The 10797-nt window shown below is 39.9% G+C and overlaps 1 long non-coding RNA gene across 1 annotated transcript; it reads right to left on the bottom strand.

Annotated features, from left to right (window-relative positions):
• Nucleotides 1–580: 580 nt before the first annotated feature.
• Nucleotides 581–8097, bottom strand: LOC144221001 (uncharacterized). Its single transcript, XR_013331919.1, has 4 exons — nucleotides 8063–8097; nucleotides 3352–3430; nucleotides 2817–2969; nucleotides 581–843 (listed from the first exon to the last, which is right to left on the bottom strand). It is a non-coding gene; the product is annotated as an uncharacterized LOC144221001 (long non-coding RNA).
• Between the last annotated feature and the right edge of the window lie 2700 nt (nucleotides 8098–10797).

Genomic DNA, 10797 nt, shown 5'->3' with positions numbered 1-10797 from the left:
TGCTTGTCCATCTTGGATTGTCAATTTCTGCCAACAAGAAACAGAAGAGCAAAATTATTTTAACTGACTTTAATTTAAAAAAATGTGTCACTCCAGATTTCTAAAAAGTAGCATTCTCAAAATGACTGGGCATTGCCAAACCTTCAAGGAGCCTTCAAATAGCTGTAACTGAGTTATCATTGGCTTATGATACCTAGGGAGAACGCGCTTTTGATTATGAAGGAATAACCTTTTTATTAAGTCTGGAGTCCCTTACTCCAACTGTACTAACCAGTCAACAATTATTCAAGCAGGTCTAACTGAGCTCCTGCACTGGGCAGGGAATTCTGCTAAATGCTTTGGAAGATAAAAATATATCATTATATGGTTCCTAAAGAGCTTATTAAGAGAGATAGAACCTCTGTAAACATGTAGAAACCATCCATTACAATAAAGAGGGGCTCTGAAAGCTCTAGGGAGTAGAAGACCACTTCTGGGGGGGGGGGCACTGTGGGCTTCATAGAATTGTAATAGTTAATCTGAGAGAATTCAGCAAGAATCAATGGAGATATAAAATATATGCAACAATCCAGAGCCGGAAACCTGAGATATATTTAGAATAATGAGCAGAGGCTGGTTTTGTTGAGTGTCTGTTGTGGCTAGGATATAGAACAGAAAGAGGATCTTGCAGGTCAAAGCCATGTACCCAAAAGTGGATGATATGGTCAATCTCTAATCCCAGGATCTGAGTAAGAGTTAGAAGAGAGAAGGATGCCACCAGCCTATAGTGAGAGCTGTACAGCTTCGGAGACCTCTACAGCTTCGGATAGAGACACAGTCATTGGTGCATTTTTCTGGCAGAAGCTAAGAAAGGGAAAGAAAAAAACATGGTCAATTATTTTTTTAAGTTTATTTAGAGAAGGAGAGAGAGAGAGAGAGAGAGAGAGAGAGAATCCCAAGCAGGTTCTGAGCTGTCAGCACAGAGCCCAACGTGGGGCTCGATCTCATGAATTGTGACATCATGACCTGAGCCAAATTCAAGAGTCAGATGCCTAATGGACTGAGCCATCCAGGCACCCTCAAAACATGGTCAATTATTAAGCCATTGGGCTCTACAGGCTCTGTTGGCCTGGAATGAATTTCCAGAGCCCTCCATAAGTGCAGCAACTTCCACCCAGTTTGCCTTAAAGGCATCACTCTGCTTCTTACACTTGGACCAACCACGACATAGAATGCAGTGGATGTTTCTTCTGGAATGGCCACAATCCAAAGACTGCTTGTTAGGAACCATTTGTCTGCCAACCCAAAAGTCCTCAGGTCTTCAGCAAAGTTGGGAACACTTGGCAAGGTCTTCTGTCCCCAGAGTAACAATGGGAAGAGCTCTGGGCTGGAAGTCAAGAGAGTGGGTGCTGGCCAATCCTGGCCTGGGTATCAACTCCCTGTGGACTTTGGGTGAGCCTCTTCCTCTCTCGTGGTCCAATTTCACTCTTACAATGAGGAGCTTGGACAAAATACCTGCTTCCATGTCTTGCATTCTGTGAGTTGAGATCAAGGGTTCCAAGTTCATGCAGCTATGTAAAGGTGGGAACCAAGACCAGACCCTGTGCCTCCTGACCCACTGATCCAGTTTTCTTTCCACAATGCTGTGTTACTCAAGTGGGAGATGTTGACAGTAACAGCCAGCATCCACTGAGTGGCTACTGCAGGTCAGTGTGTCTATACTCTATCTGGTTAGTCTTCACATCAATCATCTGACTTTAAGCTATCAAATCAATTTGCAGATAGGAAACAAACACAGAAAGATGAGGTCATTTGCCCATAATTGCAAAATTAGTAAATGAGAAACCAGAATTTAAAGTGAGACAGCCCTGTTCCAGGACCCATTATCTTCCTCTCTATTCTCCACACTACACAGCGGAATAAGGAGCAGCAGAGCGACATAAGGGACATGGAACCTTAAAATAGAAACCATGGCAGTCTTCCAATGGTTAGTTCACATTGCAAGTATGAGAGCTTTCAGAAGAAATATTTTGGTCAGAGTTGCTTGCCTGCATACCTCCCCTTTCCCTCCCCACAGATGACCACACGAACAGTCCCTGGGGGATCATTTACGATCCAGTGGTCTTAACTGTGGTCTGAATGGAGTACGGATAATGACCACATAGAAAATCAGGAGACAGCAGTCTCCTGGCTGACTCCCCCATCTCATAAGACAAGGAAAACCAAAACACCACAGATTATTCTTACTACAAAATAAAAGCCAAGAGGAGGTATCCTCTTGAAATCTTCAGGGAGACATGCTGACATCACCCCTACACATACAGGTGCACACGCAGGTTTTACCAGTAGAACATGCCTCAGGTTGATGGCTGTATCAATCCAGACATTAGTTTTAATAAAATAAAGGGAGAGGGTACTCAAAAACTTAAAAACTTCTTTCAGAGGCCTGTACTATGGGCTATACTACAATCTCTATGCCCTCTTTTGCCTATGACATATAAGAGCTCTATTCTAGGAGCTTTAAGAGTTATTTTTTTTTTAATGTTTTATTTATTTCTTGGCGAGAGAGAGACAGCGTGAGCAGGGGAGGGTCAGAGAGACGGGGAGTCACAGACTGAAACAGGCTCCAGGCTCTGAGCTGGCAGTCAGCACAGAGCCCGATGCGGGGCTCGAACCCACGAACCGTGAGATCATGACCTAAGCGAAAGTCGGACGCTTAACCGACTAAGCCACCCAGGCACCCCAAGGAGCTTTAAGAGTCATTTTTGAGCAGGTTTTCCTATTGCTAACATAAAAATGTGGTTTCAAGAACCCTAGACAAAAAGTTGTAAACTTACTTCTAGTCCAGTGCTTTCACCAACTGGCCAGTTGACCTTGGCTGGTCATTTGACTTTCCCAAGCCCTGGTTCCTCATCCGTAGTGAGAAGGTTGATCTTCTCAGAGTTCTGTGAGCCAATCAAGGACCAAGAGCCCTTGAATCATGTGTTTTGCTAGATGGATCCACAGAACACAATTGTAATCCAGAGGGATTAAATTCAAATAAGAAACAAGAGGCAATGAATGCTCTTCTGACAGAGGAATTAAGTTCAGATAAAAATCTGCGCCTCTGTCTGGTTCTGGAAGCTTGGCTTGGCAGTGACCTGCTGCCAAGCCTTGGGGGTGCCTCAATCTATCCACACACCAGGGAGAGTGAAGGCTCCTTCCCTGAGGGGATGTTTGCATGAAGCAAAGCACTGCAATCCTCCGTGACCTCCCTGGAGGGAAGGTTTGCCTCCTTCCCAGGGAGAGCTTCAGAGTATGGAGAGCAGAATATCTGAGGTAGTGAGCAGGACAGACATGGCTGAGAGCAAAGCCAGATATGAAACCACTAACCTTTCTGGAGTGGGGACAGGAGTCCACCTCATTACATTTCATGATTTTGCCTCATCAGACTATAGGTTTTCCTGTAGTTCTGTCAGAAAAAAAACCTTTTGTCACATTCTTGATGGCCATACACCTGGATGATCTCTGGCTGTTTCTTCCTATCCTTCTAATCCTAGATTGTAGTTAACAAAATTTGTATTCCTCTGAGCCTCTAAGATCTTTCTAATGCTGTTCTATGGAAGTAGATTAGCTTTATTCAGAGTTCAGTATTATTTTCAATGTGTACAGTTATACTTAGGTACTTTGAAAAGAACTTCACATTTTCAGCTGCCCAAGAATGGAAGGCACTGCTCTTTTGTTAATTGATTATGCACTTTCCCTAGACATATAAAAACAGAGGGCAGAGAACCAGTATTCAGTGTATTGTAGCAGGATTCCTGCATGTGATAAGAGGGGCACCAGAAAGCCCAGTTTCTGCCAATAAAATATAAAGCTCATGGGGGCAGCAATATTATTGCATAGACCCAGCAATTAGAATAGCTTCTGGCACATGGTAGGTGCTCAATAAATCTTTATGGGATGGATGGATGGATGGATGGATGGATGGATGGATGGATGGATGGATGGGTGGGTGGATGGGTGAATGAATTTCACCTTTAAAACCATAGGATTCTCTGATTCTTCAGCCTATGTCAATTATATTCTCACCTATCTGATTCTCACTATTCACTATCTCCTAATATCTCCTGTTCTCATCCCCTCCTCACATTTATCTGACCCCAGGGGCCCCCATACTGGTAGAGTAGCTGCTTTGTTTCTTTATAAGATTAATTTTAAAATAATAGTAATAGCTATTATTTGTTGAATGCTTAAATATATCAATCACTATGCTAAGTAGTTTAAATATATCAACTCTTTTAATCTACAAAACAACCCAAGGAGGTCATGTTATTACTTCCATTCAACATATGAGGAAACTAAGGCAGAGAGAGTGTGTATATTTTGCCTAAGACTATCCACCTGTAAGGGGGTGGGGGGAGGTGCTTAGCTTCAAACCCAGGCAGTGTAGCTCCAGAGGTAATGCCCTTAAACTCAGACCTGCTGTGTAAGCTTAAGCCTTGGTCATAACTAGAGTATTCACTATGGATCTCTCAACCAGAGGAAAGGATGCTCAAGGTCCAAATGCCTTCAGCATCACCTGAGGCACTTCATGCTCCGTAGGTTCTCAAGGCCCTACTGGCTTCCTGTATTAGTTTTCATCTGAGTCACTAAAGAGTATTCAAGGTAGAAGAATTGAAAGTAACAGTGTGAAGTCTATTCAAAGCAGGTACCCAGCTTGGTACCAGGTAGAGACCAAAAAATAGAGAGAACTCACCCTAATTGGATATTTGCATAAGCCTTTCATCATTACTGTATACCAACACCTATCATGCTTGGTCTGTAATGGATGCTCAACAACTGTTTGTTGAGTTTATGGAAAATTTGTTAATTATTAATAAATGAATAGCTAATAGTAAAAACAGACTTTAAGAAATTTAAAAATAACCTAATAGGAAATTTCAAGTTAAAACCCTATTTTTTGTTAGACAACAAGATGCCATTATTCTTTCAAAACATGCATCTTCAGTGTCTACCATGTTCCTAGCATGACGCTGGTCACGGTGGGGGACAAAGGGAAACTATTACTAGAGTCAGGAGTGACACGTGAAATAGGAAATGCAATTAAAAACTGGAAATAAGTAGACTGCAATATATTCTAACTTCATAAACACATCTGACACTATCCTGTTTCTCAGGATGATAAAATGTTTTCTAGATTTTTTTCCATGTGTTTAAAGTTATTTGAGGGGCGCCTGGGTGGCTTAGTCGGTTAAGCGTCCGACTTTCGCTTAGGTCATGATCTCGCGGTTTGTGGGTTCGAGCCCCGCGTCGGGCTCTGTGCTGACTGCCAGCTCAGAGCCTGGAGCCTGTTTCAGAGTCTGTGACTCCCTCTCTCTCTGACCCTCCCCTGCTCACGCTGTCTCTCTCTCTCTCTCTCCTAGAAATAAATTAAAAAAAAAAAAATAAAGTTATTTGAGTTAGGTTAAAATGGTCAAATCCATTTTGGAGGTGGGAAAATCAACCACAGACAGGTAGGCCATTTGCCCATAATCACACATGTAGTAACTGTCATGTCAGGATTTAAAGGCAGTCAGTCAGTCTGACACCAGAACCCATTTCCTAACCTGTACCATCCACACTACACAGCAGAATAAGAGTAGCATAGGAACATCAGGTGACATAGGGATATTACAAATTTACATACAAATATATTTGTGTATACAGGTATGGTTTTTGTTGTTTCATTTCTGTGTCTGTGTTTTATAATAAAGGAGATCATACACTATGTGCTATTGTGTGAATTGGTTTTCCTTACAGCATATGTCTTGAAGATATTTCCATGTACTTGCAGAATACATCAACCTTATTTGTTTCCAGAAGTGTATTTTATGGCATAGGTATTTATTCAGCTTTCTTCCTACTGATGGAAAATTAAGGTTGCTCATAGTTTTTCAATTATAATGCTTCAGTTAACATTTGTAGTTGTGTGCAAATGTGTGGATATTTCTGAAGTATACATTTACAGTAGTAAAATTCTGAATTGTATATTTATAGTAGCAAGGTATATCAACATTTTGCAAGATTTGTTCAAGGTAAAGCAACATTGTTCAAGGTAAGTCAACATTTGCACGCCATTTTTTTTTAATTTTAGAGAGAGAGAGAGCACTGGCGGAGGTGGAAGTGAGTAGGGGAGACAGGCAGAGGGAGAGAGAGAGAGAGAGAGAGTCCTAAGCAGGCTTCATGCTCAGTGCAGAGCCCAATGCAGGGCTTGATCCCATTATCCTGCATTCGTGACCTAAACCTAAATCAAGAGTCAGATCTCAACCGTCTGAGCCACCCAGGTGCCCCTGTAACCCATTTCTAATAGGGTTTTTGCCACCTTCGTCAAGGTCATAGTTAAAATCACTAGGCTAATGTAGACTCCAGAGACAGGCATTATAGATGGGCATCCACATACTTCATAATTACCTATAGTACTTCACACTTTCCATATACTACCTTCATAGCATGTTATAAGAGAATGTCATTCTCATTATATAGATTAAAAAAACTGAGATGTAGCAAAACTAAGAGATTTTTCCAGTGTCATTCCATAAATTAAAAGCAAAGCTGCAACCAGAAAAAGAAAATTCATTTGTAATTTAGGGTTGTTTCCTTTCAAACCACATTGATACAATAAATTGTATATAATAAGATGGTTTGCACGCAGCTGTTAACAAACCCAAGTTGTAAGAGTAGATAACATGAACATGATTATGGATTGCAAGTTTTGAGGACAGAAATGTGTAAGAAAGGATGAAAAGTGTTTTCCAGCCCCAAAATACCATAATGTTATGATCCTAGAGAACTAAAACAATAAAATAAAGAGGAAAAACTCATTGTTGATGAAATGGAAATAAAAAGTAAAAAGAGTCCAGAAAGGGTGGTTGGAATGGGAGTGTCCTACAAAAAGTGGTCCCTGGAGTCCCCATAAAGATTTACAAAAAAGAAGCCCTCCAAACATACTGTCTTATAGAAGCTATGGTAACTCAGACTCAGCCTTCTCACCCAAGAATAGTATTCAGCCTAGAAGTTTCTTCTGTAAACTGAAAGGTGGAAATGGCAATTACTTGATCGGTAGAGAATTCCAAGTCAAATTCTTTTCAAGGATAATTTACCCCAAGTAAAAGATTTTACTGTTAAATATTACTTATGATTGAACAATAGGTATCATTAGGTAAGAGAACTCTGAAGAGGAATGAGTAAGCTTCTCTGCAGAAATGAATACAGAAATCTGTTCTTGATCATCTTGATCAGAGTAATGACAGAAGGAGTAGGAAACCTATAATGATGTTTTGATAAACGTGCTCAGTCAGATGCCCTAACATTTACATGTAAGTTTCAACTAAGGATTCTGCCAGGACATAAGATACCTCCTCTCAACAGCTGTCAAAGACAGACAGCCACTGTCTCAGCTCCTTCCACTTGGCTAGTATGTAATTAATCTATAAATTGTTACTCTCCTCCAGTTCTGACTGTATAAATTACAGATGAGATAAAGTTGGACAGGAACAAAGACAAGAATTCATGCTGAATAGTGTCTTCGAAGACGGCTGTTTTGGAAGATGGCCTTTGAAAAACATGGTAAGCTTTCACTACCAGCCCACGGTTAGGAGGAAATTTAAAAAAACTGAAATTGTCCCTCCCAGACACATATTTCTGAAAACTATATGGTTCTTAAGGAGAAGGTCTTGGACTATGGAAAATAGTTGGCAACGGACGGCATCCTATTATTGGCTGCCACTGGGAGTTTGCACTAGAATTTACAATTTTGGCTTTAAGCAGGACACTGAGTGTCCTGGCAACCCTGTATAAAAGATTGGCTGTGAACTTTGCCAAGGACTTATTTACATTTCAGCTGACCAAGACTTTTAATAATCGTCTGACTTCCAAAGCACCCATTCTGAGGTCTTCTGCAGTAGCCCATGGGGACACAAAAGGCTCCGTTCTCATTTAGAGTTCTTCTCGGGCTCCAGCAAAGAATCTCTTCTCTCTCTAGGGATTCCTGATAAATATGTAGCTCATAAGAAGAGCCAGCAAGGGGTTCAATTTGTGACAGGAAGGGAAGAAACTATCATACCTTCAGAGGACTCTCTACAGATGCTCACTGCACTGAGGGCTTGAAGGAACTATGAGATTGTTGTTGCTGTGGCAACCACGCATGCCTAAATGAACAACAAAATTAATAGTCCTAACAGGCTTCAGTGGCGTCAACAGGATGACAACACGTCCCTTTACTGGGGAAAGTGAACGCTCAATAGAGATCCTACTTAGATATGGTTCTCGTGTAAAAAACAAATAAACAAAAAACCAGTGTCCAATAAAAGCAAACAAACAGAATGACCATCATGTACTTATCATATAAACTCCAAGCCAAGGGCAAGGCCCCTGTTATTCTGCCTCTTTGCTAAAGTTAAGAGGCACCTTTCACACTCGCAGGCCTTTTTGTGACATTCTGTTTAATTTTATCATGCTATTGCTAGTCTCCTATTGAGCTTTTGTTGTAAGCAGATAAAGCTAAGGGGGAGCTGAAGGGAAGCAGAATGAGATAGAAAAAGGAAAAAGTAAAATTAGCTATAGCATATAATTGGACCCTGCTTGGCCTTGAGGAAGGCACAATACATGTTAAATTAGCAGATTAATATGTTGCTTGCTGAAGGGGCTATTCTAGACAGTAGGAAGTAAGTTTAAAACAGGTAAGAACTTTTTTTTTTTCTGAACTAAGGTAGGTTGAGCTGCTGCTCTGAATAATTAGATGAATTTTATCCGTGGGTAGAGATAGGGAAATGGGGGGAAATCTTTTTTTAGGATGTTAGATGTTATTAAAAGTCCATTGGGCTAAGCAACTTTTTGATGATGAGAGACTTTCAAGAAATTGCCCAGTCACTGTCTATTAATTGAACTGTATAATGACATTGTTCACGTGATATAATGGCCTTTCAGATAAGGGTAGCATTCTGATCCAATTTTGGGCAGAAGTTTCATTCCCCAAATATTTATTATAATTATGTGACAGAATTGGTTACTCCAGTAGTTTGAATGAAGATAATATCTCAGGTTAAATACTTTGTTCAAAGTTCTGGGCAATGCCTACATTGGAAATAAAATTCTTTGTCAAGTTATATTGAATTGAATGTTTAAAGCCTGGTGCTAATGAGCTCAGTCACATGCACGGGTTAGCTGGCTTAGCAGAGTTAGGTCAGCTCTACAATCAGATGCCAGTCAGTCCACTCAGAAATACATCCAAGCTTGCCAAAACGAATAAGTAAGCAAAAACACATAATGAGCTCCATGCAAATCCATCATGGCTCAAAGCATACACATGGCTCTTAATAGATTCAAGATTTCCCCTTGTTTTAAGAAGAATTGAAGCACAGTTTGCAGGGAGCACCAGGTGATGTATGGAAGTGATGAATCACTATATTGCACACCTAAAACTAACATAACACTGTATGTTAACTATACTGGAATTAAAATGAAATAAAATAAATTTTTTAATAAAAAAACAAAGAGACTAAATTGGACAACATTCTTAGGAAAACATAAATATGGGAGTTATTAAAATACACAATCAGGGGCCCCTGGGCGGCTCAATCAGTTAAGTATCTAACTGTGGATTGGCTCAGGTCACGATCTCACAGTTGATGAGTTTGAGTCCCATGTCAGGCTCTGCACTAGCCTGTTTGGGATTCTCTCTCTCTCTCTCTCTGCCCCTTGCCTACTTACTCACTCTCTCTCAGAANAAAAAAATGTAAAAATAAATAAATAAATAAATATTTATCTAAAAAAAAACCAAACCAAAACAAAAAAAGAATGAAGCACACATACCTATCCTTACAAATCCCAGGTGACAAATCATTAAAAAAAAATGCTCTAAGTAGATATCTGAGCATTATAGAGAATGTGAGTTAATTCACAAGGATTGCTCTTTACAACTTTATAGTATCAACAGGAACACACATTAGTTTTGCAAACAAAGAGGCAAATAAGTAAACTGCATCTTCATTACACAAAAGCACAGGGATAAATGCTTTAAATACTGTATTATGAGGTTGTGAGAGCCACACATGAGGATAAATTATCATTTTAAACACTCCTTTCCTCCCCACCCATGCCCCATAAGGACTTCCTGTTGTTATAAGCCTGTAACATATTTCATAGAACGTAATTACGTGACAATATAAAACTAATCATATATTACTTATAGTAAAAATCTTCCATTGTTAATATCCTATTTCTTGATCTGAGTGGCTGGTTACATGGATACATTCACTGTTATGGAAGTTCATTAAGCTCTGTAACAATTTTCTGAATATATGTTAAGCTTCAACCAAGTTTTTTGAAAACATTTTTTGTGTCTGCACTGCTGAAGTGTACAAATAGTTATATGTTGTTTTACGGCCAACAAATTTATTCCTATAAAAGTGAAGGTAAAAAAAATGTTTTGTAACATAATCATAGTTTAAGTGTACCAAATAAGTTCATTATTTAAATAAAAGATATGGATTATAGCTCTGGCTTGGCCACTAACTAGTGTTTGAATTTGAGCCTCTCGGCACCTCCCTTTTCTCTCCCAATTCAAAAGGGCTGGATGAGCTACAGTCCAGTGTCTCTTCCAGCTTCACTATTACTGGATGCTGGGTAATAGGCCAAATAAGAAGTGAGAATCCTTTGGTGAATCTTTCTGTAAACCAACAACCCACTTCCTGGTTTATCTTTTTTGTAAACAAGATTTAATGAGGGGAGAAAGCTGGAGTGAGCAAAAACCAAATTGAGTGACTGCCTTGACCCACATGACTTGGCTATAAACCACAA

Source organism: Crocuta crocuta, unplaced genomic scaffold, assembly GCF_008692635.1.
Source record: "Crocuta crocuta isolate KB4526 unplaced genomic scaffold, BGI_CrCroc_1.0 scaffold124, whole genome shotgun sequence".
Classification (NCBI taxonomy): Eukaryota; Metazoa; Chordata; class Mammalia; order Carnivora; family Hyaenidae; genus Crocuta; species Crocuta crocuta.
This window is presented reverse-complemented; position numbering and strand designations above follow the sequence as displayed.